This window comes from Oncorhynchus kisutch, unplaced genomic scaffold (genome assembly GCF_002021735.2).
Source record: "Oncorhynchus kisutch isolate 150728-3 unplaced genomic scaffold, Okis_V2 scaffold3969, whole genome shotgun sequence".
Classification (NCBI taxonomy): Eukaryota; Metazoa; Chordata; class Actinopteri; order Salmoniformes; family Salmonidae; genus Oncorhynchus; species Oncorhynchus kisutch.
Window position 1 is genome coordinate 60,001 of NW_022265914.1, and position 17,500 is coordinate 77,500.

The window sequence follows — 17,500 nt, forward strand, 5'->3', positions numbered from 1 at the left end:
GGGATTGATGCCCGCATGCTCCAAAATCACATTTTTTTATGGATCCAAGAAAACTCTAGTTCACACTTCATGCAGCCTTGTCTTACGGACACCTACTGTCATGTAACAATGACAAGCAACTTTCATGTAACACTGATGTCAAAATGTCAGATGAAAAAGCAAGACATTACTTACTTTCAGAGGAGCAGCGTAGCACACACAATTGAGGCCCACTAACAAAGCTGTGGATAGTTTCCTTGAAGCCAAAGCAAAGCATGAAGTTCGAACAACAACTAATGCCGAAACCTAGGATCGGAACACGGACCTTTAGATCTTCAGTCTAACACTCTCCCAACTTAATCATTTCGGGAAGCCACTAAAATAAACTTAGTGGCACCCTTGACAATGCACACGCATGTGACTTTCAATTTTGACACTCAGAATGTACCTTATGGCCAGTACAGGGATCAAACACATCACCTTGGAGTTATTAGCACCACTTTCTAACCAACTGATCTAACCAGGCACTGGCTATTGGAGCACAGTTTTTGAGATGCACCGAGCCTCTGCACGTGCTGGCTCGTAAACTAACAAGTCCACCAACAGCATAGCCTGACAAGACTGTACACTCTTGATTGCTCCTTGTGGCAATTCCAAACAGCTGGGGAATTAGCTCAAATGGTAGAATGCTTGCTTAGCATGCGAGAGGTAGTGGGATCGATGCCCGCATTCTCCCCCCCAAAATTTTTTTGTGGATCCAAGAAAGCTACAGTTCACACTTCATGCAGCCTTGTCTTACGACAACCTACTGTCATGTAACAATGACAAGCAACTTTCCTGTAACACTGATGTCAAAATGTCAGATGAAAAAGCAAGACATTACTTACTTTCAGAGGAGCAGCGTAGCACACACCATTGAGGACCACAAACAAAGCTGTGGATAGTTTCCTTGAAGCCAGAGCATAAAGAAAGAACACATACAAATTCCAAAAGACGGGATCAAACCAGGGACCTTTAGATCTTCAGTCTAACGCTCTGCAAACTGTGCTATTTTGCCGTTATTTGCACCACACTCTAAACCACTGAGCTAACCGGCCGCTGGCTACAGAGCACAATTGTTGAGATGCACGGAGCCTCTGCAAGTTCTGGAGCGCAAACTAACAACTCCACCAACAGCATAGCCTGACAAGACTGGACACTCTTGGTTGCTCCTTGTGGCAATTCCAAACTGCTGGGGAATTAGCTCAAATGTTAGAGTGCTTGCTTAGCATACTATAGGTAGTGGGATCGATGCCTGCATTCTCCAAAAACATTTTTTTTTGTGGATCCAAGAAAGCTCCAGTTCAAACTTCATGCAGCCTTGTCTTACGACAACCTACTGTCATGAAACAATGACAAGCAACTTTCCTGTAACACTGATGTCAAAATGTCAGATGAAAAAGCAAGACATTACTTACTTTCAGAGGAGCAGCGTAGCACACACCATTGAGGCCCACAAACAAAGCTGTGGATAGTTTCCTTGAAGCCAGAGCATAAAGAAAGAACAACAACTAATGCCAATACCTAGGATCAGAACACGGACCTTTAGATCTTCAGTCTAACACTCTCCCAACTTAATCATTTCGAGAAGCCACTAAAATAAACTTAGTGGCACCCTTGACAATGCACACGCATGTGACTTTCAATTTTGACACTCAGAATGTACCTTATGGCCAGTACGGGGATCAAACACATCACCTTGGAGTTATTAGCACCACTTTCTAACCAACTGATCTAACCAGGCACTGGCTATCGGAGCACAGTTTTTGAGATGCACCGAGCCTCTGCACGTGCTGGCTCGTAAACTAACAAGTCCACCAACAGCATAGCCTGACAAGACTGTACACTGTTGGTTGCTCCTTGTAGCCAAGCCTACCGGCTGGGGAATTAGCTCAAATGGTAGAGTGCTTGCTTTGCATGCGAGAGGTAGTAGGATCGATGCCCGCATTCTCCAAAAACATTTTTTTTTGTGGATCCAAGAAAGCTCCAGTTCAAACTTCATGCAGCCTTGTCTTACGACAACCTACTGTCATGTAACAATGACAAGCAACTTTCCTGTAACACTGATGTCAAAATGTCAGATGAAACAGCAAGACATTACTTACTTTCAGAGGAGCAGCGTAGCACACACCATTGAGGACCACAAACAAAGCTGTGGATAGTTTCCTTGAAGCCAGAGCATAAAGAAAGAACACATACAAATTACGAAAGCCGGGATCAAACCAGGGACCTTTATATCTTCAGTCTAACGCTCTGCAAAATGTGCTATTTTGTTAATTCAGTTAACTTAATTATGTGGCAACCTTGACAATTCACATGCATGTGACTCACAATATTGACACTCATAATGTCCATCATAGCCAAAACGGGGATTGAACCCATGACCTTGGCATTATTAGCACCACACTCTTACCAACTGAGCTAACCGGCCACTGGCTAGAGAGCACAATTGTTGAGATGCACCGAGCCTCTGCACGTGCTGGCTCGTAAACTAACAAGTCCACCAACAGCATAGCCTGACAAGACTGTACACTCTTGGTTGCTCCTTGTAGCCAAGCCTACCGGCTGGGGAATTAGCTCAAATGGTAGAGTGTTTGCTTAGCATGCGAGAGGTAGTGGGATCGATACCCGCATTCTCCAAAAACATTTTTTTTTGTGGATCCAAGAAAGCTCCAGTTCACACTTCATGCAGCCTTGTCTTACGACAACCTACTGTCATGTAACAATGACAAGCAACTTTCCTGTAACACTGATGTCAAAATGTCAGATGAAAAAGCAAGACATTACTTACTTTCAGAGGAGCAGCGTAGCACACACCATTGAGGACCACAAACAAAGCTGTGGATAGTTTCCTTGAAGCCAGAGCATAAAGAAAGAACACATACAAATTCCAAAAGACGGGATCAAACCAGGGACCTTTAGATCTTCAGTCTAACGCTCTGCAAACTGTGCTATTTTGGCATTATTAGCATCACACTCTAACCAACTGAGCTAACCGGCCACTGGCTACAGAGCACAATTGTTGAGATGCACCGAACATCTGCAAGTTCTGGAGCGCAAACTAACAAGTCCACCAACAGCATAGCCTGACAAGACTGGACCCTCTAGGTTGCTTCTTTCAGAAAGTCCAAACGGCTGGGCAAGTAGCTCAAATGCTTTGCATGCGTGAGGTAGTGGGATTGATGCCTGCATGCTCCAAAATCACATTTTTTTATGGATCCAAGAAAACTCTAGTTCACACTTCATGCAGCCTTGTCTTACGGACACCTACTGTCATGTAACAATGACAAGCAACTTTCATGTAACACTGATGTCAAAATGTCAGATGAAAAAGCAAGACATTACTTACTTTCAGAGGAGCAGCGTAGCACACACAATTGAGGCCCACTAACAAAGCTGTGGATAGTTTCCTTGAAGCCAAAGCAAAGCATGAAGTTCGAACAACAACTAATGCCGAAACCTAGGATCGGAACACGGACCTTTAGATCTTCAGTCTAACACTCTCCCAACTTAATCATTTCGGCAAGCCACTAAAATAAACTTAGTGGCACCCTTGACAATGCACACGCATGTGACTTTCAATTTTGACACTCAGAATGTACCTTATGGCCAGTACAGGGATCAAACACATCACCTTGGAGTTATTAGCACCACTTTCTAACCAACTGATCTAACCAGGCACTGGCTATTGGAGCACAGTTTTTGAGATGCACCGAGCCTCTGCACGTGCTGGCTCGTAAACTAACAAGTCCACCAACAGCATAGCCTGACAAGACTGTACACTCTTGATTGCTCCTTGTGGCAATTCCAAACAGCTGGGGAATTAGCTCAAATGGTAGAGTGCTTGCTTAGCATGCGAGAGGTAGTGGGATCGATACCCGCATTCTCCAAAAACATTTTTTTTTGTGGATCCAAGAAAGCTCCAGTTCAAACTTCATGCAGCCTTGTCTTACGACAACCTACTGTCATGTAACAATGACAAGCAACTTTCCTGTAACACTGCTGTCAAAATGTCAGATGAAAAAGCAAGACATTACTTACTTTCAGAGGAGCAGCGTAGCACACACCATTGAGGACCACAAACAAAGCTGTGGATAGTTTCCTTGAAGCCAGAGCATAAAGAAAGAACACATACAAATTCCAAAAGACGGGATCAAACCAGGGACCTTTAGATCTTCAGTCTAACGCTCTGCAAACTGTGCTATTTTGGCATTATTAGCATCACACTCTAACCAACTGAGCTAACCGGCCACTGGCTACAGAGCACAATTGTTGAGATGCACCGAACCTCTGCAAGTTCTGGAGCGCAAACTAACAAGTCCACCAACAGCATAGCCTGACAAGACTGGACCCTCTAGGTTGCTTCTTTCGGAAAGTCCAAACGGCTGGGCAAGTAGCTCAAATGCTTTGCATGCGTGAGGTAGTGGGATTGATGCCCGCATGCTCCAAAATCACATTTTTTTTATGGATCCAAGAAAACTCTAGTTCACACTTCATGCAGCCTTGTCTTACGGACACCTACTGTCATGTAACAATGACAAGCAACTTTCATGTAACACTGATGTCAAAATGTCAGATGAAAAAGCAAGACATTACTTACTTTCAGAGGAGCAGCGTAGCACACACAATTGAGGCCCACTAACAAAGCTGTGGATAGTTTCCTTGAAGCCAAAGCAAAGCATGAAGTTCGAACAACAACTAATGCCGAAACCTAGGATCGGAACACGGACCTTTAGATCTTCAGTCTAACACTCTCCCAACTTAATCATTTCGGCAAGCCACTAAAATAAACTTAGTGGCACCCTTGACAATGCACACGCATGTGACTTTCAATTTTGACACTCAGAATGTACCTTATGGCCAGTACAGGGATCAAACACATCACCTTGGAGTTATTAGCACCACTTTCTAACCAACTGATCTAACCAGGCACTGGCTATTGGAGCACAGTTTTTGAGATGCACCGAGCCTCTGCACGTGCTGGCTCGTAAACTAACAAGTCCACCAACAGCATAGCCTGACAAGACTGTACACTCTTGATTGCTCCTTGTGGCAATTCCAAACAGCTGGGGAATTAGCTCAAATGGTAGAGTGCTTGCTTAGCATGCGAGAGGTAGTGGGATCGATACCCGCATTCTCCAAAAACATTTTTTTTTGTGGATCCAAGAAAGCTCCAGTTCAAACTTCATGCAGCCTTGTCTTACGACAACCTACTGTCATGTAACAATGACAAGCAACTTTCCTGTAACACTGATGTCAAAATGTCAGATGAAAAAGCAAGACATTACTTACTTTCAGAGGAGCAGCGTAGCACACACCATTGAGGCCCACAAACAAAGCTGTGGATAGTTTCCTTGAAGCCAGAGCATAAAGAAAGAACAACAACTAATGCCAATACCTAGGATCGGAACACGGACCTTTAGATCTTCAGTCTAACACTCTCCCAACTTAATCATTTCGGGAAGCCACTAAAATAAACTTAGTGGCACCCTTGACAATGCACACGCATGTGACTTTCAATTTTGACACTCAGAATGTACCTTATGGCCAGTACGGGGATCAAACACATCACCTTGGAGTTATTAGCACCACTTTCTAAAAAACTGATCTAACCAGGCACTGGCTATCGGAGCACAGTTTTTGAGATGCACCGAGCCTCTGCACGTGCTGGCTCGTAAACTAACAAGTCCACCAACAGCATAGCCTGACAAGACTGTACACTGTTGGTTGCTCCTTGTAGCCAAGCCTACCGGCTGGGGAATTAGCTCAAATGGTAGAGTGCTTGCTTTACATGCGAGAGGTAGTGGGATCGATGCCCGCATTCTCCAAAAACATTTTTTTTTGTGGATCCAAGAAAGCTCCAGTTCAAACTTCATGCAGCCTTATCTTACGACAACCTACTGTCATGTAACAATGACAAGCAACTTTCCTGTAACACTGATGTCAAAATGTCAGATGAAACAGCAAGACATTACTTACTTTCAGAGGAGCAGCGTAGCACACACCATTGAGGACCACAAACAAAGCTGTGGATAGTTTCCTTGAAGCCAGAGCATAAAGAAAGAACACATACAAATTACGAAAGCCGGGATCAAACCAGGGACCTTTATATCTTCAGTCTAACGCTCTGCAAAATGTGCTATTTTGTTAATTCAGTTAACTTAATTATGTGGCAACCTTGACAATTCACATGCATGTGACTCACAATATTGACACTCATAATGTCCATCATAGCCAATACGGGGATTGAACTCATGACCTTGGCATTATTAGCACCACACTCTAACCAACTGAGCTAACCAGCCACTGGCTAGAGAGCACAATTGTTGAGATGCACCGAGCCTCTGCACGTGCTGGCTCGTAAACTAACAAGTCCACCAACAGCATAGCCTGACAAGACTGTACACTCTTGGTTGCTCCTTGTAGCCAAGCCTACCGGCTGGGGAATTAGCTCAAATGGTAGAGTGTTTGCTTAGCATGCGAGAGGTAGTGGGATCGATACCCGCATTCTCCAAAAACATTTTTTTTTGTGGATCCAAGAAAGCTCCAGTTCACACTTCATGCAGCCTTGTCTTACGACAACCTACTGTCATGTAACAATGACAAGCAACTTTCCTGTAACACTGATGTCAAAATGTCAGATGAAAAAGCAAGACATTACTTACTTTCAGAGGAGCAGCGTAGCACACACCATTGAGGACCACAAACAAAGCTGTGGATAGTTTCCTTGAAGCCAGAGCATAAAGAAAGAACACATACAAATTCCAAAAGACGGGATCAAACCAGGGACCTTTAGATCTTCAGTCTAACGCTCTGCAAACTGTGCTATTTTGGCATTATTAGCAACACACTCTAACCAACTGAGCTAACCGGCCACTGGCTACAGAGCACAATTGTTGAGATGCACCGAACCTCTGCAAGTTCTGGAGCGCAAACTAACAAGTCCACCAACAGCATAGCCTGACAAGACTGGACCCTCTAGGTTGCTTCTTTCGGAAAGTCCAAACGGCTGGGCAAGTAGCTCAAATGCTTTGCATGCGTGAGGTAGTGGGATTGATGCCCGCATGCTCCAAAATCACATTTTTTTATGGATCCAAGAAAACTCTAGTTCACACTTCATGCAGCCTTGTCTTACGGACACCTACTGTCATGTAACAATGACAAGCAACTTTCATGTAACACTGATGTCAAAATGTCAGATGAAAAAGCAAGACATTACTTACTTTCAGAGGAGCAGCGTAGCACACACCATTGAGGCCCACAAACAAAGCTGTGGATAGTTTCCTTGAAGCCAGAGCATAAAGAAAGAACAACAACTAATGCCAATACCTAGGATCGGAACACGGACCTTTAGATCTTCAGTCTAACACTCTCCCAACTTAATCATTTCGGGAAGCCACTAAAATAAACTTAGTGGCACCCTTGACAATGCACACGCATGTGACTTTCAATTTTGACACTCAGAATGTACCTTATGGCCAGTACGGGGATCAAACACATCACCTTGGAGTTATTAGCACCACTTTCTAAAAAACTGATCTAACCAGGCACTGGCTATCGGAGCACAATTGTTGAGATGCACCGAGCCTCTGCACGTGCTGGCTCGTAAACTAACAAGTCCACCAACAGCATAGCCTGACAAGACTGTACACTCTTGGTTGCTCCTTGTAGCCAAGCCTACCGGCTGGGGAATTAGCTCAAATGGTAGAGTGTTTGCTTAGCATGCGAGAGGTAGTGGGATCGATACCCGCATTCTCCAAAAACATTTTTTTTTGTGGATCCAAGAAAGCTCCAGTTCACACTTCATGCAGCCTTGTCTTACGACAACCTACTGTCATGTAACAATGACAAGCAACTTTCCTGTAACACTGATGTCAAAATGTCAGATGAAAAAGCAAGACATTACTTACTTTCAGAGGAGCAGCGTAGCACACACCATTGAGGACCACAAACAAAGCTGTGGATAGTTTCCTTGAAGCCAGAGCATAAAGAAAGAACACATACAAATTCCAAAAGACGGGATCAAACCAGGGACCTTTAGATCTTCAGTCTAACGCTCTGCAAACTGTGCTATTTTGGCATTATTAGCACCACACTCTAACCAACTGAGCTAACCGGCCACTGGCTACAGAGCACAATTGTTGAGATGCACCGAACCTCTGCAAGTTCTGGAGCGCAAACTAACAAGTCCACCAACAGCATAGCCTGACAAGACTGGACCCTCTAGGTTGCTTCTTTCGGAAAGTCCAAACGGCTGGGCAAGTAGCTCAAATGCTTTGCATGCGTGAGGTAGTGGGATTGATGCCCGCATGCTCCAAAATCACATTTTTTTATGGATCCAAGAAAACTCTAGTTCACACTTCATGCAGCCTTGTCTTACGGACACCTACTGTCATGTAACAATGACAAGCAACTTTCATGTAACACTGATGTCAAAATGTCAGATGAAAAAGCAAGACATTACTTACTTTCAGAGGAGCAGCGTAGCACACACAATTGAGGCCCACTAACAAAGCTGTGGATATTTTCCTTGAAGCCAAAGCAAAGCATGAAGTTCGAACAACAAATAATGCCGAAACCTAGGATCGGAACACGGACCTTTAGATCTTCAGTCTAACACTCTCCCAACTTAATCATTTCGGGAAGCCACTAAAATAAACTTAGTGGCACCCTTGACAATGCACACTGCATGTGACTTTCAAATTTGACACTCAGAATGTACCTTATGGCCAGTACAGGTATCAAACACATCACCTTGGAGTTATTAGCACCACTTTCTAACCAACTGATCTAACCAGGCACTGGCTATTGGAGCACAGTTTTTGAGATGCACCGAGCCTCTGCTAGTGCTGGCTCGTAAACTAACAAGTCCACCAACAGCATAGCCTGACAAGACTGGACACTCTTGATTGCTCCTTGTAGCCAATTCCTAACAGGCTGGGGAATTAGCTCAAATGGTAGAGTGCTTGCTTAGCATGCGAGAGGTAGTGGGATCGATGCCCGCATTCTCCAAAAACATTTTATTTTGTGGATCCAAGAAAGCTCCAGTTCACACTTCATGCAGCCTTGTCTTACGACAACCTACTGTCATGTAACAATGACAAGCAACTTTCATGTAACACTGATGTCAAAATGTCAGATGAAAAAGCAAGACATTGCTTACTTTCAGAGGAGCAGCGTAGCACACACCATTGAGGACCACAAACAAAGCTGTGGATAGTTTCCTTGAAGCCAGAGCACAAAGAAAGAACAAATACAAATTCCGAAAGCCGGGATCGCACCAGGGACCTTTAGATCTTCAGTCTAACGCTCTGCAAACTGTGCTATTTTGCCGTTATTTGCACCACACTCTAACGAACTGAGCTAACCGGCCGCTGGCTACAGAGCACAATTGTTGAGATGCACCAAGCCTCTGCAAGTTCTGGAGCGCAAACTAACAACTCCACCAACAGCATAGCCTGACAAGACTGGACACTCTTGGTTGCTCCTTGTGGCAATTCCAAACTGCTGGGGAATTAGCTCAAATGTTAGAGTGCTTGCTTAGCATGCTATAGTTAGTGGGATCGATGCCCTCATTCCCCAAAAATCCTTTTTTTTATGGATCCAAGAAAGTTCCAGTTCACACTTCATGCAGCCTTGTCTTATGGCAACCTACTGTCATGTAACCATGACAAGCAACTTTCATGTAACACTGATGTCAAAATGTCAGATGAAAAAGCAAGACATTACTTACTTTCAGAGGAGCAGCGTAGCACACACAATTGAGGCCCACAAACAAAGCTGTGGATAGTTTCCTTGAAGCCAAAGCAAAGCATGAAGTACGAACAACAACTAATGCCGAAACCTAGGATCGGAACACGGACCTTTAGATCTTCAGTCTAACACTCTCCCAACTTAATCATTTCGGGAAGCCACTAAAATAAACTTAGTGGCACCCTTGAAAATGCACATATGCATGTGACTTTCAATTTTGACACTCAGAATGTACCTTATGGCCAGTACAGGTATCAAACACATCACCTTGGAGTTATTAGCACCACTTTCTAACCAACTGATCTAACCAGGCACTGGCTGTTGGAGCACAGTTTTTGAGATGCACCGAGCCTCTGCTAGTGCTGGCTCGTAAACTAACAAGTCCACCAACAGCATAGCCTGACAAGACTGGACACTCTTGATTGCTCCTTGTGGCAATTCCAAACAGCTGGGGAATTAGCTCAAATGGTAGAGGGCTTGCTTAGCATGCGAGAGGTAGTGGGATCGATGCCCGCATTCTCCAAAAACATTTTATTTTGTGGATCCAAGAAAGCTCCAGTTCACACTTCATGCAGCCTTGTCTTACGACAACCTACTGTCATGTAACAATGACAAGCAACTTTCATGTAACACTGATGTCAAAATGTCAGATGAAAAAGCAAGACATTACTTACTTTCAGAGGAGCAGCGTAGCACACACCATTGAGGACCACAAACAAAGCTGTGGATAGTTTCCTTGAAGCCAGAGCACAAAAGAAAGAACACATACAAATTCCGAAAGCCGGGATCGCACCAGGGACCTTTAGATCTTCAGTCTAACGCTCTGCAAACTGTGCTATTTTGCCGTTATTTGCACCACACTCTAACCAAGTGAGCTAACCGGCCGCTGGCTACAGAGCACAATTGTTGAGATGCACCGAGCCTCTGCAAGTTCTGGAGCGCAAACTAACAACTCCACCAACAGCATAGCCTGACAAGACTGGACACTCTTGGTTGCTCCTTGTGGCAATTCCAAACTGCTGGGGAATTAGCTCAAATGGTAGAGTGCTTGCTTAGCATGCTATAGGTAGTGGGATCTATGCCCTCATTCCCCAAAAATACTATTTTTTTATGGATCCAAGAAAGTTCCAGTTCACACTTCATGCAGCCTTGTCTTACGGCAACCTACTGTCATGTAACCATGACAAGCAACTTTCATGTAACACTGATGTCAAAATGTCAGATGAAAAAGCAAGACATTACTTACTTTCAGAGGAGCAGCATAGCACACACCATTGAGGCCCACAAACAAAGCTGTGGATAGTTTCCTTGAAGCCAAAGCAAAGCATGAAGTACGAACAACAACTAATGCCGAAACCTAGGATCGGAACACGGACCTTTAGATCTTCAGTCTAACACTCTCCCAACTTAATCATTTCGGGAAGCCACTAAAATAAACTTAGTGGCACCCTTGAAAATGCACATATGCATGTGACTTTCAATTTTGACACTCAGAATGTACCTTATGGCCAGTACAGGTATCAAACACATCACCTTGGAGTTATTAGCACCACTTTCTAACCAACTGATCTAACCAGGCACTGGCTGTTGGAGCACAGTTTTTGAGATGCACCGAGCCTCTGCTAGTGCTGGCTCGTAAACTAACAAGTCCACCAACAGCATAGCCTGACAAGACTGGACACTCTTGATTGCTCCTTGTGGCAATTCCAAACAGCTGGGGAATTAGCTCAAATGGTAGAGTGCTTGCTTAGCATGCGAGAGGTAGTGGGATCGATGCCCGCATTCTCCAAAAACATTTTATTTTGTGGATCCAAGAAAGCTCCAGTTCACACTTCATGCAGCCTTGTCTTACGACAACCTACTGTCATGTAACAATGACAAGCAACTTTCATGTAACACTGATGTCAAAATGTCAGATGAAAAAGCAAGACATTACTTACTTTCAGAGGAGCAGCGTAGCACACACCATTGAGGACCACAAACAAAGCTGTGGATAGTTTCCTTGAAGCCAGAGCACAAAAGAAAGAACACATACAAATTCCGAAAGCCGGGATCGCACCAGGGACCTTTAGATCTTCAGTCTAACGCTCTGCAAACTGTGCTATTTTGCCGTTATTTGCACCACACTCTAACCAAGTGAGCTAACCGGCCGCTGGCTACAGAGCACAATTGTTGAGATGCACCGAGCCTCTGCAAGTTCTGGAGCGCAAACTAACAACTCCACCAACAGCATAGCCTGACAAGACTGGACACTCTTGGTTGCTCCTTGTGGCAATTCCAAACTGCTGGGGAATTAGCTCAAATGGTAGAGTGCTTGCTTAGCATGCTATAGGTAGTGGGATCTATGCCCTCATTCCCCAAAAATACTATTTTTTTATGGATCCAAGAAAGTTCCAGTTCACACTTCATGCAGCCTTGTCTTATGGCAACCTACTGTCATGTAACCATGACAAGCAACTTTCATGTAACACTGATGTCAAAATGTCAGATGAAAAAGCAAGACATTACTTACTTTCAGAGGAGCAGCGTAGCACACACAATTGAGGCCCACAAACAAAGCTGTGGATAGTTTCCTTGAAGCCAAAGCAAAGCATGAAGTACGAACAACAACTAATGCCGAAACCTAGGATCGGAACACGGACCTTTAGATCTTCAGTCTAACACTCTCCCAACTTAATCATTTCGGGAAGCCACTAAAATAAACTTAGTGGCACCCTTGAAAATGCACATATGCATGTGACTTTCAATTTTGACACTCAGAATGTACCTTATGGCCAGTACAGGTATCAAACACATCACCTTGGAGTTATTAGCACCACTTTCTAACCAACTGATCTAACCAGGCACTGGCTGTTGGAGCACAGTTTTTGAGATGCACCGAGCCTCTGCTAGTGCTGGCTCGTAAACTAACAAGTCCACCAACAGCATAGCCTGACAAGACTGGACACTCTTGATTGCTCCTTGTGGCAATTCCAAACAGCTGGGGAATTAGCTCAAATGGTAGAGGGCTTGCTTAGCATGCGAGAGGTAGTGGGATCGATGCCCGCATTCTCCAAAAACATTTTATTTTGTGGATCCAAGAAAGCTCCAGTTCACACTTCATGCAGCCTTGTCTTACGACAACCTACTGTCATGTAACAATGACAAGCAACTTTCATGTAACACTGATGTCAAAATGTCAGATGAAAAAGCAAGACATTACTTACTTTCAGAGGAGCAGCGTAGCACACACCATTGAGGACCACAAACAAAGCTGTGGATAGTTTCCTTGAAGCCAGAGCACAAAAGAAAGAACACATACAAATTCCGAAAGCCGGGATCGCACCAGGGACCTTTAGATCTTCAGTCTAACGCTCTGCAAACTGTGCTATTTTGCCGTTATTTGCACCACACTCTAACCAAGTGAGCTAACCGGCCGCTGGCTACAGAGCACAATTGTTGAGATGCACCGAGCCTCTGCAAGTTCTGGAGCGCAAACTAACAACTCCACCAACAGCATAGCCTGACAAGACTGGACACTCTTGGTTGCTCCTTGTGGCAATTCCAAACTGCTGGGGAATTAGCTCAAATGGTAGAGTGCTTGCTTAGCATGCTATAGGTAGTGGGATCTATGCCCTCATTCCCCAAAAATACTATTTTTTTATGGATCCAAGAAAGTTCCAGTTCACACTTCATGCAGCCTTGTCTTACGGCAACCTACTGTCATGTAACCATGACAAGCAACTTTCATGTAACACTGATGTCAAAATGTCAGATGAAAAAGCAAGACATTACTTACTTTCAGAGGAGCAGCATAGCACACACCATTGAGGCCCACAAACAAAGCTGTGGATAGTTTCCTTGAAGCCAAAGCAAAGCATGAAGTACGAACAACAACTAATGCCGAAACCTAGGATCGGAACACGGACCTTTAGATCTTCAGTCTAACACTCTCCCAACTTAATCATTTCGGGAAGCCACTAAAATAAACTTAGTGGCACCCTTGAAAATGCACATATGCATGTGACTTTCAATTTTGACACTCAGAATGTACCTTATGGCCAGTACAGGTATCAAACACATCACCTTGGAGTTATTAGCACCACTTTCTAACCAACTGATCTAACCAGGCACTGGCTGTTGGAGCACAGTTTTTGAGATGCACCGAGCCTCTGCTAGTGCTGGCTCGTAAACTAACAAGTCCACCAACAGCATAGCCTGACAAGACTGGACACTCTTGATTGCTCCTTGTGGCAATTCCAAACAGCTGGGGAATTAGCTCAAATGGTAGAGTGCTTGCTTAGCATGCGAGAGGTAGTGGGATCGATGCCCGCATTCTCCAAAAACATTTTATTTTGTGGATCCAAGAAAGCTCCAGTTCACACTTCATGCAGCCTTGTCTTACGACAACCTACTGTCATGTAACAATGACAAGCAACTTTCATGTAACACTGATGTCAAAATGTCAGATGAAAAAGCAAGACATTACTTACTTTCAGAGGAGCAGCGTAGCACACACCATTGAGGACCACAAACAAAGCTGTGGATAGTTTCCTTGAAGCCAGAGCACAAAAGAAAGAACACATACAAATTCCGAAAGCCGGGATCGCACCAGGGACCTTTAGATCTTCAGTCTAACGCTCTGCAAACTGTGCTATTTTGCCGTTATTTGCACCACACTCTAACCAAGTGAGCTAACCGGCCGCTGGCTACAGAGCACAATTGTTGAGATGCACCGAGCCTCTGCAAGTTCTGGAGCGCAAACTAACAACTCCACCAACAGCATAGCCTGACAAGACTGGACACTCTTGGTTGCTCCTTGTGGCAATTCCAAACTGCTGGGGAATTAGCTCAAATGGTAGAGTGCTTGCTTAGCATGCTATAGGTAGTGGGATCTATGCCCTCATTCCCCAAAAATACTATTTTTTTATGGATCCAAGAAAGTTCCAGTTCACACTTCATGCAGCCTTGTCTTATGGCAACCTACTGTCATGTAACCATGACAAGCAACTTTCATGTAACACTGATGTCAAAATGTCAGATGAAAAAGCAAGACATTACTTACTTTCAGAGGAGCAGCGTAGCACACACAATTGAGGCCCACAAACAAAGCTGTGGATAGTTTCCTTGAAGCCAAAGCAAAGCATGAAGTACGAACAACAACTAATGCAGAAACCTAGGATCGGAACACGGACCTTTAGATCTTCAGTCTAACACTCTCCCAACTTAATCATTTCGGGAAGCCACTAAAATAAACTTAGTGGCACCCTTGAAAATGCACATATGCATGTGACTTTCAATTTTGACACTCAGAATGTACCTTATGGCCAGTACAGGTATCAAACACATCACCTTGGAGTTATTAGCACCACTTTCTAACCAACTGATCTAACCAGGCACTGGCTGTTGGAGCACAGTTTTTGAGATGCACCGAGCCTCTGCTAGTGCTGGCTCGTAAACTAACAAGTCCACCAACAGCATAGCCTGACAAGACTGGACACTCTTGATTGCTCCTTGTGGCAATTACAAACAGCTGGGGAATTAGCTCAAATGGTAGAGTGCTTGCTTAGCATGCGAGAGGTAGTGGGATCGATGCCCGCATTCTCCAAAAACATTTTATTTTGTGGATCCAAGAAAGCTCCAGTTCACACTTCATGCAGCCTTGTCTTACGACAACCTACTGTCATGTAACAATGACAAGCAACTTTCATGTAACACTGATGTCAAAATGTCAGATGAAAAAGCAAGACATTACTTACTTTCAGAGGAGCAGCGTAGCACACACCATTGAGGACCACAAACAAAGCTGTGGATAGTTTCCTTGAAGCCAGAGCACAAAAGAAAGAACACATACAAATTCCGAAAGCCGGGATCTCACCAGGGACCTTTAGATCTTCAGTCTAACGCTCTGCAAACTGTGCTATTTTGCCGTTATTTGCACCACACTCTAACCAAGTGAGCTAACCGGCCGCTGGCTACAGAGCACAATTGTTGAGATGCACCGAGCCTCTGCAAGTTCTGGAGCGCAAACTAACAACTCCACCAACAGCATAGCCTGACAAGACTGGACACTCTTGGTTGCTCCTTGTGGCAATTCCAAACTGCTGGGGAATTAGCTCAAATGGTAGAGTGCTTGCTTAGCATGCTATAGGTAGTGGGATCTATGCCCTCATCCCCCAAAATACTTTTTTTTTTATGGATCCAAGAAAGTTCCAGTTCACACTTCATGCAGCCTTGTCTTATGGCAACCTACTGTCATGTAACCATGACAAGCAACTTTCATGTAACACTGATGTCAAAATGTCAGATGAAAAAGCAAGACATTACTTACTTTCAGAGGAGCAGCGTAGCACACACAATTGAGGCCCACAAACAAAGCTGTGGATAGTTTCCTTGAAGACAAAGCAAAGCATGAAGTACGAACAACAACTAATGCCGAAACCTAGGATCGGAACACGGACCTTTAGATCTTCAGTCTAACACTCTCCCAACTTAATCATTTCGGGAAGCCACTAAAATAAACTTAGTGGCACCCTTGACAATGCACACGCATGTGACTTTCAATTTTGACACTCAGAATGTACCTTATGGCCAGTACAGGGATCAAACACATCACCTTGGAGTTATTAGCACCACTTTCTAACCAACTGATCTAACCAGGCACTGGCTATTGGAGAACAATGACAAGCAACTTTCATGTAACACTGATGTCAAAATGTCAGATGAAAAAGCAAGACATTACTTACTTTCAGAGGAGCAGCGTATCACACACTCTAACCAACTGAGCTAACCGGCCGCTGGCTACAGAGCACAATTGTTGAAATGCACCGAGCCTCTGCAAGTTCTGGAGCGCAAACTAACAAGTCCACCAACAGCATAGCCTGAAAAGACTGGACACTTGGTTGCTCCTTGTGGCAATTCTAAACAGCTGGGTAATTTGAACAATTGGTATTGTGTTTGCTTAGCATGCTATAGGTAGTGGGATCGATTCCCTCATTCCCAAAAATACATTTTTTTTGTGGATCGAAGAAAGCTCCAGTTCACACTTCATGCAGCATGGTTAGTTTGTATGTCATCCAACAATCTGTGCTACAAATTATGGCTACATGCATATATGCAATTTCTTCCACTTTTTGAGTGACACAAAGATGCTTATCTAAATGGTGAAAATGCAACAGCTGTTAATCAGACTCACTTTCACTTTACATAGTGCACCAAGAGAAAGTTTCTAGCTTACGACCACACCGGCCTGAGTACGCCTGATCTCGTCTCATCTCGGAAGCTAAGCAGGGTCGGGCCTGGTTAGTACTTGGATGGGAGACCGCCTGGGAATACCAGGTGCTGTAAGCTTTTTGTCAACTCTTTGTCCGTTTTTTCCCACAAGGCTGAAATATGTGCCCTCGCTTTGAAATTAGTAACCGAGGTTAGTTTGTATTTCATCCAACAATCTGTGCTACAAATTATGGCTACAGTATATGCAATTTCTTCCACTTTTTGAGTGACACAAAGATGCTTATCTAAATGGTGAAAATGCAACAGCTGTTAATCAGACTCACTTTCACTTTACATAGTGCACCAAGAGATAGTTTCTTGCTTACGACTACACCTGCCTGAGTACGTCTGATCTCGGAAGCTAAGTAGGGTCGGGCCTGTTTAGTACTTGGATGGGTGACCGCCTGGGAATACCAGGTGCTGTAAGCTTTTTGTCAACTCTTTGTCCGTTTTTTCCCACAAGGCTGAAATATGTGCC

General features: G+C 44.1%; 2 pseudogenes; both read left to right on the top strand.

The window, feature by feature from the left end:
• Positions 1-16,981: 16,981 nt before the first annotated feature.
• On the top strand, positions 16,982-17,100 carry LOC116372861 (uncharacterized; annotated as a pseudogene).
• A 242-nt stretch (positions 17,101-17,342) lies between these two features.
• LOC116372912 (uncharacterized) lies at positions 17,343-17,451 on the top strand (annotated as a pseudogene).
• Positions 17,452-17,500: the final 49 nt, after the last annotated feature.